Here is a 17,252-nt window from a genome sequence, read left to right on the forward strand (position 1 = left end):
CTTAAGGGGACTTTCTGTTTCGAAATGTATATTTATGAGTATTAAATTGCTAAACACTCAACACAGTGAAGAAATACGTACTCAAACAGACAGAGAGTAAGCCGATTTTAATTTAAAAAGTAATGGAGAAAAAATTTTCAGGTGGCTGGCATAGAGAAACAGTATTAGAATTAGATTAATTGGGTGATTTCGGTCATAACCGCTTTATTGGCCTTCGCCCACTTTTCCTCCTCTATGACCCTGATTGCAGTCAAAACCTTTGCCTTTCTTCGGCTTTCGAACAATCATCTTTCACTCCCTGGGCGAGACATTAGTTTCCCCAAAAGGGATTATTGTACTTCCAAATCCAGGTGATTATTGGATCTTTAACCTGCTAAGGGAAAGAATTTTGACTGCATAATAATAACAAAAACTCTCATTCTTTAAATGTCAGTGATTATCTAGAGTCGGCACGTGTTTTCTCCATTCGATGATAGATGGCATTTGCTGCGGTAAATCGATGGCAAGAACCATCAAGTGGCAAATTCAACTGCTCGTAGCCGTGAATTTCTCTACACACATTATCAAATAAATTACAATTTACCAATCAGCATTTGAAGAATCGGCCGAGACATTTACATGGTGAGACGCCGTATTTTCTGTCGAAAGTCACATTCATTGGCGGGAATTAGAAACACGCATATTTTCTAACACCCCATTTTTAAGGTTTTGTGTAAACACAAAACCTTATTAAAATCGGTTGACTGTCTGTTTGTCTGTCACACGCATTTTTCTCGAAGATGGTTACAGCGATTGACACCAAATTTGGTAGAAAGATGGGAACTGTTAACGCTCAGGCATACAGTGAGTTGCATCCTTTTACGATGAATTTAAGAGGGGCCCCCATACATGCAAAACGGGGGTGTATGTTTTTTTTCATCAAATGTAGTCATGTGGGGTATCAAATTAAAGATCTCAGTTAGTACTTCTCGAAACCGGTCTTAGTTTTGACATTTATTGGAAAGGCGGGGTGTGTGGGGGGTTTAAAGTAATCATTCCTTTAAGGGGGCCATTCTCAGAACCTACCCAACCGAAAAATCTGAAAAAAATCAGGAGGCTGCCACTATATGATGCCTGGGCTCCGACATCTCGTTCCGATATCTGTACAAATAAAGTTATTATTAAAGTATGTTTTAGAAATTTATCCGAAAACCCCCAAGTTTATCCAAGTTTATATTTATAGAAGCATAAAATTTGATAGTAGTATAAGCGATAATATAAGACATAATTTGAAGGCAATCTAACTATTATGAACGAAGTAATTAATAAGATGGACACGTGTGCGCGTTATTATCAGACGCGTGTGTACGTTAGTACCAGCGGTATTTAAATTTATCAACTGGTCCTCCTGGCACGGGGTGGCTGATGTTACAGCGTTACAAGAAATGAGCTGGACAGGGAGTGGTTACCTAGAGAAGAGCCGCTACACCATATATGATAGTGGCCATTTAGTGATTCATGTGCTGGGAGTAGGTTCCCTAGTTAGCCAAAAAAAGAAACTTGCTGTTATCAGCTTTGACAACATAAGGGAACAGCTATCCACTCTGCGCTTAGAAAACAAATTCCAAAATATAAGCCTACTTAACCTTCACGCCTCTATAGAGAAGACTACAGAGTCGATGAAGGAAACCGTCTACGAGGTAATTGAGCGGACCCTCGAAGCCTGTACCAAGTATGTTATGAAAATCATAGTTGGAGATTTGAACAGCCAAATAGGGACGGAGCCTGTATTCAGGTGATATGTCAGCTCCCATAGTTTCCATAAAACTATAAATGACAACGGGTTGTAGATTATTGACCTAGCACTGGAATACGATATAGTTGTTGGATGTATCTAGTTTGCACGAAAAGTCGATCCACAAATAAATGAGGCCTCTTTAGACGAGACAACTTTCAATCAAATAGGCCTTTCAATCGATTGGCCGCGTGAACGCCGTCATCTCCCAGTTATGATCAATGTCAGAACAAAAAGGGGGGGGGGGGGGGGTAATATATACTCGGATTACTGTCTCGTCGTTATCATTGGTATGCCCACAAATATATTTGGCCTGCAGAAAAGTCGGAAAGACTCATTTGACAGTGAATGTAAACTAACAATGAAACGGAAGAATGCTGCACACTGGCCAATGCCAATATTGAGTGGAGAAGTAGCGTTACAGACAGAAAAAGCCAGCCTGAGGGAACAACCGCATCACGTACGCAAGTGTTACCAACAAGTCAGTAGAATGAAGCCATATATCCTTGATGCTCGTCCTGCCGAGACGGGGAAAATATGATCGACCTTATAAGCATAATCGAGGGAGGGGTTGAATATTTTGAACAACTATTCGACAACCAGATTATGGATCTGTTGGAGGTCCATCTAATTGACGACGATAGACAAATATTGATACCACCAGGTTTCTTCCGTAACAGTCCGTGCAATTCACTGCCATGAAAATTATAACTCGCCAGGAGCCGGTGGAATTACAGCCGAAATTGTTAAATATGGAGACGAGTAACGACACCAAGCCGTTTATCAACCTGTCTGTCAGCGTAGTATTATCCTACACATAAAAAGGGGCGATATCATGTAGTGTAACAATTATAGAGGTATGACTGTTTTGACTACTTCTATAAGATATTCTCCGGTATATTTCGGCCACATAGCCCTGTACGTCCACAACTATAACTATAACCAATGTGCAAGGTCAGATAATAGCAGAAGGATCACTTTCGCGACCATTCACCAACATCAACTGGCTAAGACCGTGGATGCCTTATCATATAGCCTTTTCAACCTGGCCTTGGAAAAAGTGATCCGTAATGCAGATACAAATGCGAGAGGCACCCTTATCTTGACGTCCACCCATCTGGTCTACGCTGATAATATCTACATTATGGCAAGAATAGTCCAAGATGCACAAACTGCCTTCATCTAGATCGAGCGAGTAGCGTGAGATCTTGATCTGCACAGTAATGAATATATGGTTGCCTTTCATCCATTGGTGAGGTATATTGCGATGCGCTCCAGCTCTCCCCGCGACATCTCTAAACGCTTGCACTCCTCTGTTATTTTGCGCTAAGTGCGGCGACCAACTCGTTGGGGGAGTGGATTTCACTACATGACACAATGCAATTGTGGCTCCTCCTTAATGTGTCTATCTACTGCCACTTCCGTCTTCTGCTCTCATCGTATACGAGGCCTATGCACCGATCAAGTTCTTCATTTGAGATGTTGTTAGGCTAACGTACTCCGATGATACGACGCAGACAGATATTGACGAGAATTTGGAGCTTCTGAGTAATAGTGGAGTTGACTTTCTATGTGCTACTCCCATATAGCAAGAATATAATATAGAAAGAACACCAGCACAGATCAGTCTCAACTTGATCTTAGTGTTAAGATAACTGCATTTCCATATTGTAGACAAGGCAGCGATAGTGGATCTAGCACTATTAATGCGTCGGGCAACATCCTCTTCTGAGCCGCCATTGGCAGAAACCACGCTTCCTAGATGTACAAACTGATTGACGCCTTTGATGTTCTGCCTATTAATGCAGATAGGGAAAGTGCAGCGATTCGTCAGACTGAGAACCTTGGTTTTGTTGGTATTATTTATCTTCTGTCAAACTCTACTTGCCTCTCTGTCCAAATCCAAAACTGTCTCATCAAGGTCCATGGCCCGGTGAGGGGCAAATGTCATGTCAGCAGTGTAGTCGAGGTGTTTGAGGAAAGATGTTATCGTCATTTGGTCCTCAAAATTCCCTCCCCATATATGCGACATTTTTTTCACAGGATATGGTCATGTGGGATATCAAATGAAAGGGGACAGTCAATTACAATTAGTACTTTTAGAAACTGGTCCCATATTTGATATCGAATGAAACGTATGCGAGTGAGGGCTTAACGTATGACCCCCAAAAAGTGTAACAGGTATCGTTCTCAGAACCTATCCAACCGAAAAATCTGAAAAAATGACAGTAGTGTATCTAAACGAAATTTAGGCCAAAGCTAATAATATTATGTTTCCATATTTTAGTAATTTGGCCGGAAACCCCCTTAAGATCACGCTAGAAGTACAAAATTTGGCACAAGCATCTAAGATAGCATAAAGCATCACTTTGGGATGTTTGAAAGAAATACAACAATTATTAACAGAGCTATAGAAGTCTATCTATCATCATCATAACATATCAATTCGTCAATCCACAACAAAGTGAGCTCATATGAATCGGGAGTCTCAGGGAAACATTTCGTTTTAGTTTTCTAATCATGTATATATCAATATAAATTACTCGAGACAGACATATGTATATATTTATATGTAATGAAGCTTTGGGATAGTGCCTAATTCAGATAGATATATTTGTACATTAAAGCAGTGGTATTCAATATACGTACTGACTATGTACACATGTATGCTTTTGTGCACGAAGTAAACTGAAATATGCGTACGATTAATTTATATAGGTACATGTATGTATGGTTACATGTTCTGTACCGAAAACTTCCTCACCATATGACATGAGCCATCAAGAGACATCTTCTCGCATTTTAACTATTTAAAGATTTGCGATTGGAAGCAGCAGATCTGCAGTAACTGCAGGTGCAGTCATAAATAACTGTACTGTTAGAAGACCGTCAAGCCCAACAACTTTACTCCGTTTGAGTGTACTGATAGCCAAAATGATTTCTTTTCTGCTTGGAGAAACAGTCCGTATCCGCATGTTACGGTGTGATACGGTTAACAACCCTTGTGAAGTGTTCTTTCCACCTCGTCAATTGTTGACCGTTGCCGAAAGACTTGAAATTCTCTCTTCTCACGGCGTTCACTATGCTGAACTCCTTGGGATTTCGATTGGTACGGGAGTTCGAGCGTGTCACGCCCGCCATTACCCGCAGTGGTCAGTAGAGCCTTCAACGTATTCCGTTCATCGATCCGCTTCTACAATTCCGCAGTCAGCCAGATCTTATAACACCCGTCCCAGACGTGACCGACGACTTGTGTAGCACCACAGAAAAGAGGACGGACTACATAGTAGATCCGCTGTTCGATCAGCAAGATAACTTTCCTACTGTTGAGTGACAGCTGGGTCGTACAACCGGTCGATATTGAATTTAGGTGGTCGCAGCTCGCCAACCATGCAAGAAATGGCGGACGCAACACGCAAGTGAACGTAACTGATGGTGATCTCTTTCGAGGCCGATATCAGCGCTTCTCTTTTTCCGCACATTTTGAAGATAACTCCTAAATCTACTGCGGATCGCGAAGTGGTCGATCTGGTTGCTTGTATGGCGTCGGTCAGTTGTGTCACCAATGAGGCGGCGGTGGAAGTTGCAGAAATCCACGAACCTCCCACCATTACCGTTACGGTCGCCAAGACCATGTTTCCACATCACATGCTCGACCAAGGTGTTGTCAGATCCCACCTGGGCATTCAGATCACAAGTTTTCCCTGAATGGCTCGTAGAAAGCATCCTTTCCCACTATATCGGAAGTCACCATTATTGTGTAGAATTGTACAATTGTGATGCTCCTTAACCTGGGGAGAAATCTTGCAGTTAGAAGTCTGTCAGAAACCGGCTTCCAGGTCTCGCGGGAGCCGTCAGAAGCAACCAGAGGCCGGATTCGCGTCCGCTACCAGTTGGTTTTCTAGAGTACAAAAGCACATTAGCATTAGTGTAGCAAGAGGGAGAAGACTACTCTCCAGAGTTACACCATCTTACTTCGTTTAGGCCGGGAATGTCTGGTTTATATCGCTGGAATTTTCGCTCAAGTTGGAGGAAGTGAGCATTTTGAAGGCCTTCGCTACCGTTGTCGACGAGCATGCGCACATTTCAGAAATCAATGGTAGGCCATTTTCGATAGCTATAAGTCGTTGCCCTGAGGTCAGTCCCTATCCGGGGCGTTGTTGACGTATCGACACAATAGAAGGTAATGTGGTCAGCATTGGGCTCGCCCGAGGTTATTACCCTGATTTGACTCAGGTGCTTATTCACAGTTGGGTCGACTGGAATCCGACGTCAAATCACGATACAAATCCCACCGACATCAGTAAGATTTGGACCGCGACCTTGCGTATGATAGATAGCCTTGTGCTCTAACCACTCAGCTATCCGGACTTTGAAATTATTGATCATTCGTCCTATCTAACGCCGAAAATAATAAGACTATCATTTTGTCAAAACTCATGTATTTCTCAGAGATTTGGGTTATTAGTAAGAAAAATTACGAACTCTTAGCCGTGTTCGACAGAAGAAACCTCTGATGAATTTTTGGTCTTTTACATGGGATGGACGATTCCGTAATGCATATAACTAGGAAATCTATGTATCGCTCACGACCGTCTGGATGTGAATAAAATCGAAACTTTCTTGCTGCGCAGGTGACTAAAATTTTGAACATTCTATCCGAGAATATTGATGAGAAGCATTCACGCTCAATTCAGCCTGTTAGTTACGCCGGATGAGCCCGCAATGGATCTGGCCGTCAGTTGAACTGCAAGTATCATCCACGTTCCGGCAAGCCGCAACATCATTAGTTCAACTCTGGACGTAGAAGGCCTTGAGGCGAGAATTTGAGGAACCAGGTTCCAACAGTAGAGCACAAATTCTAGGTGGCTGCGAAAACGTGGATGCGGATTGACGACCTCCAGTGTAGCTGCATCATGCAAAAAGAAATTCATTCCATCATTGAGTTGCTAATGAAAGTAAAACCTGCCGCAAATAACTATGATTAGTTGTTAGTCTTTCGATGGTAGTAAGAGGAGTGCTTACAGCAGGGTTATCATCCACGATGATGAGTAGCACTTCACAATGATGTTCAATTGTATAACTTCTGGTGAATTTTCACATCTTACAGATGATATTACAGACTAATCTAACATGGCGATACGGATTGCCCGATGACGGCATCGTCATCGCCTGACATTTTTTTTTAAAGTTTGGGTACTAAACTCTAAACGAGGGGTCCGTGGACCAAAAAAAAGAGGAAGTAAGTTGTTCCCCATTTGGTCCGGTTCAGCATTAAGTTGATGTGGACTTAGGACTCGAGCAGAGTAAAGCTAGTGGTCTTGACGGTCTCCTCATGGAACTGTATCTTGTAGTCCCTTTAGTTTCTGAAAAGCTGCTACTTCTACTTATAGGAAGCCTCGGAATCTGAGATCTTTTCCAATGCGTGGAACGAGAGGTCATCGGTAGGATTTAGGAGAGGGTTTCTACAGTGTGGGACATTTGGAGTAGGAACCTTCGACCGTCACTAATAGCTGTTAGTAGAGCAACATATAATAGCATCGAGGTAAAATCTGAGAGGAATTCTATCCATAATGTTACTGATACTTTTTTAAATTATGTCTCAAATGATTTTCGACTCGAAGAAAACAACGAATGGAGTCGGATCAACAACAAAAGGTTTTCAGTCTTATCAGTCATTGCATCCTTTCTATTTTTATTAATGAGGAGAATATGGAGGGTGATGAGTAATTTGTATATCCAGGAAGCGTTGTTTCGCTCGGAAATTAACTACTCTTAATTCGCTTTCATTGTTTTGTCTAAAATCTAGAAGTGCAGCTATCTCAACACTAACATCAAGTTGGGAGGCGGGGTTCCTTGCGCTGCTATATAGGATCAGCTCAGATCAGATATGTACATCGCTTCTCGAAATACGTTGTGCGAAAGTTCATTCCTTTTAAATCATAATATATTCCAACCAGTGCAGTAAATTAATTAGTCATATTTGTAAATAGATGATAAAGTTTACTTTCGAAATGTCAAACGCTAAACAGTGTAATCTATTCATCATCATCATCATCATCATCAACGGCGTAACAACCGGTATCCGGTCTATGCCTGCCTTAGAACTACAGACATCCCGGTTTTGCGCCGAGGTCCATCTTAGGCAGGGTCTGATTCGTCTTCTTTTTCTACCATAGATATTGCCCTTATAGACTTTCCGGGCTGGATCATCCTCATCCATACGGATTAAGCGACCCACCCACCGTAACCTATTGAGCCGGATTTTATCCACATCCGGGCGGTCATGGTATCGCTCATAGATTTCGTCGTTATGTAGGCTACGAAATCGTCCATCCTCATGTAAGGGGCCAAAAATTCTTCGAAGGATTCTTCTCTCGAACGCGCCAAGACTTCGCAATTCTTCTTGCTAAAAACTTAATTCTCCGAGGAATACATGAGGACTGGCAAGATCATTGCCTTGTATAGTAAGAGCTTTGACCCTATGGTGAGACATCTATCTAGCGGAACATTTTTTGTAAGATGAAGTAGGCTTTGTTGGCTGACAACAACCGTGCGCGGATTTCATCATCGTAGCTGTTATCGGTTATGATTGTCGACCCTAGACAGGAGAAATTATCAACGGTCTCAAAGTTGTATTCTCCTATCTTTATTCTTCCCGTCTGACTAGTGTGATTTGATGTTGTTGGTTGGTTGCCACCATATACTTTGTCTTGCCTTCATTGATGTGCAGCCCAAGATCTCGCCCCAATGGCTGCCTACTCGATCTGGATGAAGGCAGTTTGTACGTCTCGAGTCGTTCTTTCCATGATGTCGATATCGTCAGTATAGGCCAATAGTTAGGTGGACTTAAAGAGGATCGTACCTCTTGCATTTACCTCAGCGTCACGGATTATTTTCCCGAGGGCCAGGTTAAAGAGGACGCATGATAGGGCATGCTCTTGTCGTAGACCGTTGTTGATATCGAATGGTCTTGAGAGTGATTCTGCTGCTTTTATCTGGCCTCGCACATTGGTCAGGGTCAGCCTAGTCAGTCTTATCAATTTCGTCGGGATACCGAATTCTCTCATGGCCGTGTACAGTTTTACCCTGGCTATGCTATCATAGGCGGCTTTAAAGTCGATGAATAGATGGTGCAACCATCCGGCCTAGCACGATAACGGAGAATATCTTATAGATGGTACTCAGTAACATGATACCTCTATAATTGTTGCACTGTGTGATATCTCCCTTTTTAGGTATGAGACAGATAATGCCTCGTTGCCAATCGTCAGGCATTGATTCGCTGTGTAACTGGTCGCCTCCATATCTAACTAATTCGGCTGTAATTCCATCGGCTCCTGGCGACTTATGATTTTTTAGCCGATGAGTTGCACGGACTGTTTTTCCTATACTTGGTGGTGGCAGAATTTGTCGTCGTTTTCAGTTGGTGGGACCTCTACCTCGCCGATGTTCTGGGTGTTCAGTAGCTCATCAAAGCATTCAATCTATCGCTCCAATATGCCCAATCTGTCGGAAATCAAATTTCCCTCTTTGTCTCGGCAGGATGAGCATCGAGATGTATAAGGCTTCATCCTGCTGTGTCCTGTCTGTGAAGTCGCTTCTCCGCTTGACGGAGTTCGTGATAAGTCTCCGCGCGTGCCCGCGTTCTTTGAGAATTCAACATTACTCGCTATGCAGCATTCTTCCGTTCCGTTGCTAGCTTACATTCATCGTCAAACCAGTCGTTTCGACTACTTTTGCGGCTGGGGCCAAGTATGTCTGTGGCCGCATCAATGATAACGTTCTTCAGGTTCTATCTATTCACTTCCCTTTAATCCTAATAAAATGGAAAGGCATAAACAATATTCCTTGGGGAACAATAACCATGAAGTATCTATCTAGGAAGCAATCAAATTGGGACATGGATTTTTATTTAATTCAACCAAATTTTCATGAAATATTCAGAAAGCATGAACCAACCTTTTCCAAACATGAACCCAGCACCTTTGTATCAGCATCTGCTGTACGTGTCGATCGCAAAAAATGGCTAACAGTGTAGCCCATAATGTGAAAAAGGAGCAATACTATTATAACTGCAATAACTCTTCCGTTATCCATATTCAATCATTTCAGTAATTCACACATTGTATTCACGGAAGAATAAAACTCGAAACGGAATTGACAGGTTTTCATAATCGTGAAATCCTCAAAGATTTTTGTAGCAAAATGTAAAAATGCGTGGATTTGTTCTGCTTTGAGATATAGGAAGCAAAGGTGCAGTATGTGAACTGGATGGAATGGAAACATCCGTAAACGAGCACCTAATGCTGTGCTACCATTCTGATGATAACCATTTACAGAGGGCTCATCAGATATCTGTACATTCGAGTACGGTAACCTGCTCTTTTCATGGTCCTTTCATGAAGTCAACGACAAAAGGTTATTATATGAATTATCCTTCTGTTGAAAGGAGTTTTCAAGGTTTGACGACTGCATCACTCATATTCAAATGCGAGTGTGAATATGATGATTTGGGAGTAGGTAGTTAACAACATAACAAAATAAATAGGAAGGGTTAGGTGAGTTCCTGTAAGGTACTTTTGCTCATCCTTTCTTCTTTCTTCTATAGTTTAATCCTTTGGGCTGTGCAATTTGGATGCGGCCGAGCATGGTTTATTGCTGCGAATTGTAAAATATTTCAGGTACTTACCCTTTGCGAATTATCAGGAAATGTAGGATTACATGAAAATCTCAGTTGTAACTCATGAGGTTTTGGGGGCGGATATGATAAATATTTGCGAGAATCAAACATTTTTTATCAAGTATCACACGACTTCTTTGACCCGTTCCCTTGTTGAATCTGTCTTGACTGTATATTGGACCTATGTGTTGTGAACTACCCTTGGGAATGAACGAATACTATACACACAATCTTTCGAGATAATTGCAGAAACATATTGATTACCAAAAAGTTATGTTTATAATCATGACACCTTAGTGATAAAAATTCATGGTTTTTAGTTTTAAGGCGTTCTAAGGGGTATTGCACCCTTAATTCTTATTAGTTTACTGGAATTTCTTTTTGAAAATTTGTACATGTCGTTTCATGGTGACCAAGAAAAAAATGTTCAAGGCTTAGGAAATTACCAAACGGAGCTCAAATTATTTCTAGTGTAGAAATGGCAGTTAATTGTAAGGGGATGCTATTTGCTAAGGATATGTATGTTCTAAATTCGTAAGGAATAAGCATCTCTAGTATCTATTATCTAATATCTGGCAGGAAGTTTATAGAATCTTCTTTTACTTAAAAACAGATACAGGTCCACAAAGAGGCCAAAACAGACTCCAAGCTTACACTGTAATAGGATACCATCAATACCGAATGGTTAACCTAGTTGATGGTCAATGATAAACTCAGTTCATGTAGTTTGTCGGAGGAGTCATAACAATTTGAATAGGTTAGAAGCTGTCGGAGAGTCCGGAACATCGTATGGATACCAGCTTGAGATACCCTATAATAGTTCACTACTAACTAACAATGAGGAAAGACCTGAAGACGAAACACGTAGAATGTACATATCGTATATTTTTCAAACTGGAAGAAGACCGAGACTTCGAATTGAATCGTAATGTTGAGCAACCAACTTCCTGCTAATGGGAGCAAAATCAGTGTCAGTGATACTCTCCACTTCGATAGGAAGCCTACATGCAGTTTTCACGGCTCAGTTAGTCACAAAGGAGAGTTGTACAGTAGCATTTCGTACAGAAACAGATTATAAGTTGACAGAGACAATCTTTAGTAATAGATTATGAGGAAAAATTCATGACTCCAATTCAACGTTCCAGGGGTCAAGTAGTGGAATACAGGATAGACTGATACGGGATGTAGCTCTCTGGAACTGCTTCTCTCTGGGGTTGGTAGGCAGCTGTCCAGGAGCCAAAAGTATTATACGTCTGAGATCAACATATCAGACGTCAGGAAGGAGACAGGCCTTAATTGCGGAGCAGCTAAATGGTATCTGCACTATTCGAAGGAAGACCATCGATCACAGTATGATTTGCTCTGCGACTCTATGTGGTTTTTAGTGCTACTGTTGAAGTCCCTATGGGTTCGAATAATCAAAGTGCAGCATCCCTAGGCTGACTAAACCAGTAAAGATGATGTCAGGAGATACGTATGTGATGAGTGTTAAGAGAGAGTGTTAAGTCTTTAAGCAAAGAAACAACGTAGCTTTTGTCACTTTGTCAAATAAAACATGTTGTTCGGGCAATCACGCTTTGGCGAAGAAAGGAAAGTACAGGGTGGACCAAAACAGAGTCCTTACTTTCAAACGCTTCGTATTCAAAAACTAATTGAGATAGCAAAATGAATAAAAAGCGAAGAGAAACTATTCCCAAGATCGGATCATTTACTGTGACCATACTGTGATTCAAAACATCTTTTTCCACTCGCTCGAGTCATTGGCAAGCGCTTACAAACCCACACAAATCAAACAAATACTCTATCCACACGTTTGAGTTTACGATGGCTTGTTGAGGTTTGGCAAATATAATGGGCGGATGTGGGGAATATCGACCCCCTAATCTGCGCGGGACTCGTGTTCGTGCCGCATTTTCGATAATGTTCTGGGTTCTGGTAGACCCTGGGTTTCCCTGATTCACAACGCTCGATACTCTGTCTGTTTCGAGAAAGGTTTTTACCCATTCCAATATGGTTTTACGATCGGGGGATTCTCGTGGCGTTAATTAAGTTAATTAAATTAATTAAATTCTCTTTTGTACGCGCTGCGCCCCAACTATTATACATTTTTACCATACTTGAAGTACTGCTCCATGATGAACGCACGTCCTCTCGCTGTCAACGATATGATGAAGACTGATCAATTATTATCATCATCACGGGATCGTTGAGGGTATCTAGGGCGCCGCTAGTTTCGTTATTCTAACACTAATCGTTTTCGCATGCTAATCATTTAAAAATCCAGAATCTGTTTGGGCTCACCTTGCAGTATGCTGGTATATCAGTATGTGTAGGAGGCGGAAGTAATAGTAAAATCGAGGTGGCGACACTTTCAGTCTAAATCACAAGAGTGTATGATCTAACTTGAGATGACGGAAGCCATGGTCTCGTCCTTTTTTTAAGCCTTTCTAAATTGATTGATGAATGATTCAGAGCTTCAAAAATCCGAATCTCCATGCTAAATATCGGTACCTTCATTAGTAAGTTGCGAGAGTCCCGGATATCTGCACTCTTCAAAAAACTCGATGGAGTAGTTAAAAGAACTGCGACATAGAATGTGCATATGCTAAAAATGTCTGTTGGTATTGCCATCCCTTAGAGGCCATAACGCCAATAAAGAAGTCGAACGATTTGATGATCGGCTGATCAAACTCGTTGTTATCTCAGTTGACCGCGCGACTCATTTCTTTACCTCCTATGTACAACAGAGAGGTCGACTCGATGTTGACAAAGACACCATTTGATAACTAACAAAAAAACCTGTAATGTGCTTGCTGGCGACTATATTGTCATTAAGGATGGTCTCAATGGGCATGTCGACGGACAGGCAGGCGGCACATACACAACGAGGGTCGCACATCCAACTATCGACTACTAGAAGCGTCGGAAAAAGTGCGGAATCAAATCAAAAATACGATTCAAAAGGGGCCTACGCAACCCTCAGGATCACCAACCCCCGTAAGCCGTCCATCGACCCAGGTATTTGGCTTTGGATGACGATGCCCAAATGAAATTCGGTGAGAAGTAACACTTCTGTCATAAAATCCTGTCGACAGAATGATGACCAATTGCTAAATTTATAATAATGCAACCCGATTGGTTCTGAGTGCTGGCCATCTACAAAATACGACAAATGACGCGATAAACGGGGAGAAAATATTGTCCTGGGTTAGTGGCGTAACCCGTTATGGTTACGTTCCAAATGAGGAGATCCGTGTTCGGTATGGTATAGAATCCATCGTGAAAAAATTGGAAAAGACGCATTTTCGGTGGTATGGTCATGTAATCAGTGCTGATGGGAGCTCACTAACTAAAATTGGTCTGAGGCGGAAACGAACCAATGGCCAACTGAAACATATTGACACGCCAGATGGTGATTTGAGAGTCTCTCGACTCCACCAGTTACAAGTTTCTGACCAATAAAATTGCCGAATTCAATCTGGGCGTGCCGATCCTGTTACTGAACGGAAGAAGGCGATCGCTAATGCTTATAAATTATAATTATCACCAACGAACTCCGGACATCCTGATATTCTTAAAAGTTGTTTGGCGTCCTGGATTACGCCATTGTTCTATTTTAAATAGGATCTGTCTCGTGTTCTTTTTCTACCTTAAGCTCTATTGGCTGCCAACAACCCTGCGAGGATTTCGTTATAATGACAGTTATCGGTTTTGATTTTGGACTCTAGACAGGAGAAATTTTTTAACTGTATTTTCTTATCTTTATTGTTTTCAGTTAATCAGTGCTATTTAATGTTGTTCGGGCTGACGTTGCCTTAACTAATGTGCAGCCCGAGACCACCTGCTTGATATGGATTAAGACAATTCGTACATCTTGGCAATGAGCATCGAGGTGTATATGGATTCATCCTGTTGATTTGTTGGTAGAAATCCCGCGCCTGATCCGGTTGCTTCCTGGACTTTTTGAGTTCACAGACCTGCTGGTTCTCTTAGGTTCTTTCTTCTGTTTGCCGCTCCTTCCTACTCGCTGTTAAAATCTCCAAGTACGATTTTGATTCAATAATTGAGGTAGGCTTCGAGGGTTCGTTCTACTGCTCTGTAGAAGGCTTCCTTCTCCGAGTCTGTAGTCTCCTCTGTCGGGGCGTGGACGTTAATGTAGTTAATATTTCGGAATTTGCCCCGGAAGCACAAAGTGCATAGCCGTTTTCTTGTGTTTTCAAAGTCAATAACAGTAAATTTCGTCTTTTAGGAGACCTTATCCAAGCACATGATCGACTGGTTGGATGGATGGCTGCTATAATATATGGTGCAGTAGATCCGGCATTTCTTGTAACCGGGTGACATCAGACTTACATTTTAATAGGGTATCAGCTAGTTACTTAGCAGATTCTTTCATGTCTCCGTAACAAGTAGTTTTCCGTGTAGGGTTGTTAGCTCGGATTAGAGGATCAGTTGGTACAATTTTCCCCGGTTTTAGGCGAGGAGATTCACCTTCATCCTTCTTCGTCTGAAGTTTTTTATTAAGAAAGAACTCCCAGCGATCAACACTTGGAGGTGGTTATAGGGCTTGGTAGTAGAGCTATTGATGTGGGTTCAGCAGGCATTACCAAAAATGTATGCTCCACCGTGAGTACCAATCCACGTTTTCGCCCCATCATACTATCCATTGACTGCCAGGAAAATGTCTAGAGAAGCCAGTGTTACTCTGATGAGCGAGAATGTATTCTCGATTTGTTCAGATGATAAGCAAAGAGACTAATGAGAAAGTTATGATATGTTATTGCAACTGCTGCAGATCTGCTACTTCCACTCGTAAAAATATCCTAACAATCCCAGATCTTTCCCAGAGAGTGAAAGAAAGGGATGATAGTTAAGATTTCGAAGAAGGGTTCTTGTCTTGAGTATGATAATTGGAGGGGTATCTGGGTGCTCCTTGCCGTCGCAAAAATAATAGTTAAAATAATGCTGGAACGCATCAAAGAACATCTCGAAAGCTTGCTCGACAGAAAGAAGGTTGGCTCCCGCTTTGGATCGCCTTGTATTGACCAGATCAACACCCTACCTATTTTGGAACAGTGCGCGGAGTTAGTTCTTGGCGTCAGCTGCTCTTCAGCAATTTCAAGAAAGCTTTCGATAGTGTGAACAGGGAGTGTGTGAAAAACTAATATCTAATAGATGTTATCGATATATGATGGCGCAAAATGTCAAGTGCAGCACAGAGGTATAATGTCAGAGGGGTTGGAAGTCGAAAGCCGAGTCCGCCAGGGTTGCATTTTTTTCACCAATATTATTTCTTTTTGCTATCGGTGATATTCTTCATGCACCCTTGCCCGGAGGACGTGGAGGAGTTGAATCAACTATGAGTTCCTTCCCCAAACGCCTCGACTACGCTGATGGTAACCTTCAAAAAATCAATATTCTGGAAGCATCAGCATTTAAATGGAATACACCTTAAAATTGATTGCTATGATTGATTTTGAGCACTCATTGCTTTCCAATTATATTGCAAAATTAGTGCAATTTCTACATCTGGAAATATTTTAATATAATTTCTCAAATTCGCTAGAACTCCAATCTGTAATGAACAGAAGTCAGGTAAAGTAAATTCACTGTAATAATTAGGACAGTTTCTCGCCGTTTATCTTAAAACTTTCCAGGGAAAGGATTGGGTGCCTTTAGGTCTAACCTTTTCTCCAGGACATTGGATATCTTCTGCATTCTTAATCCTAAGTATTTATGTAATATTTGCCCAAGCTAAGCATTAACATCGTGGAAGTTCTCGGATATATTACTGTCAGGTAGCGTATTATCTGCACAGGCAATAAACTCAGGTTACACCCACTTGCATACTGGCATAGTCAGTAGAAAATGTTAACTTCCTGACTCCAACTTTAGAACCATCTCCACGTTATTTAATCTAGAGTAAAGGATTTTCTGTAATAAAATGTAATGGTACCTAATGGTCTTGCCTGCAATAATACCCTTTTCCTTCTGTTTAACCTCCTGGGACATAGATTTTGGGAAATCCCACTAGAAAATCCATTCCCAAATTATTTCCTTCTTTTTTTAGAGATTGATTTTTTTCTAAATGCTAGGACTAAATTTTTAGACTACGATTTATAACTGTTTTGCTTATGTAGCGTATTTAATATGATTTTGAAGTCAGTTATTCTGTTTTCTAGTGCTTCAGTGCAACTGCATTTCTAATATTGTTTTCACACTGCAACAAAAATTAATTTTTCTCTTAGCCTAGCTAACGGATATAAATTCAATTCATTCTACACCTGAGGTTAAGCTTTTGATATAGTTGGTGTCTTTTGCTGGTTAAGTTACTTCTTTTGTTTTATTGGAGGCTCTCGAGTGGGATCTATACCTCACCCTACCCGAATTCAGGATGCACTTTTTCCTTTTTCTTTGTCTAACGGCGCCATGTAACTTATATATGCACACTCGGTGGATCATTGAGGTGGAATTGTATTATGTTTCCAACCTCATTGTGGAAAGAATATTTTTGTGGATTATATTGAAGTCTTCCAGAACAGATTTGAAGTTTTGCCTGTTAACAACGCGACGAGAAGAATATCCTATACATTTGATAACTAAAAATTTATAAATGGAAACTGTTCCTAAAACTTTTCATAAAAACTTGGCAAAGTAGTAGGGATATTACGAGCTCCGTTGAGCGACATCGAATTGGTCGACTACTTTCATGTTCTACCCATTCATGCTAATAGAAAGAGGGTAATGACCAGTCAGACTGAGAAGCTTGGTTTTGTTGTATTTTTTTTATCAGCC

The sequence above is a fragment of the Hermetia illucens genome, chromosome 4, assembly GCF_905115235.1.
Source record: "Hermetia illucens chromosome 4, iHerIll2.2.curated.20191125, whole genome shotgun sequence".
Classification (NCBI taxonomy): Eukaryota; Metazoa; Arthropoda; class Insecta; order Diptera; family Stratiomyidae; genus Hermetia; species Hermetia illucens.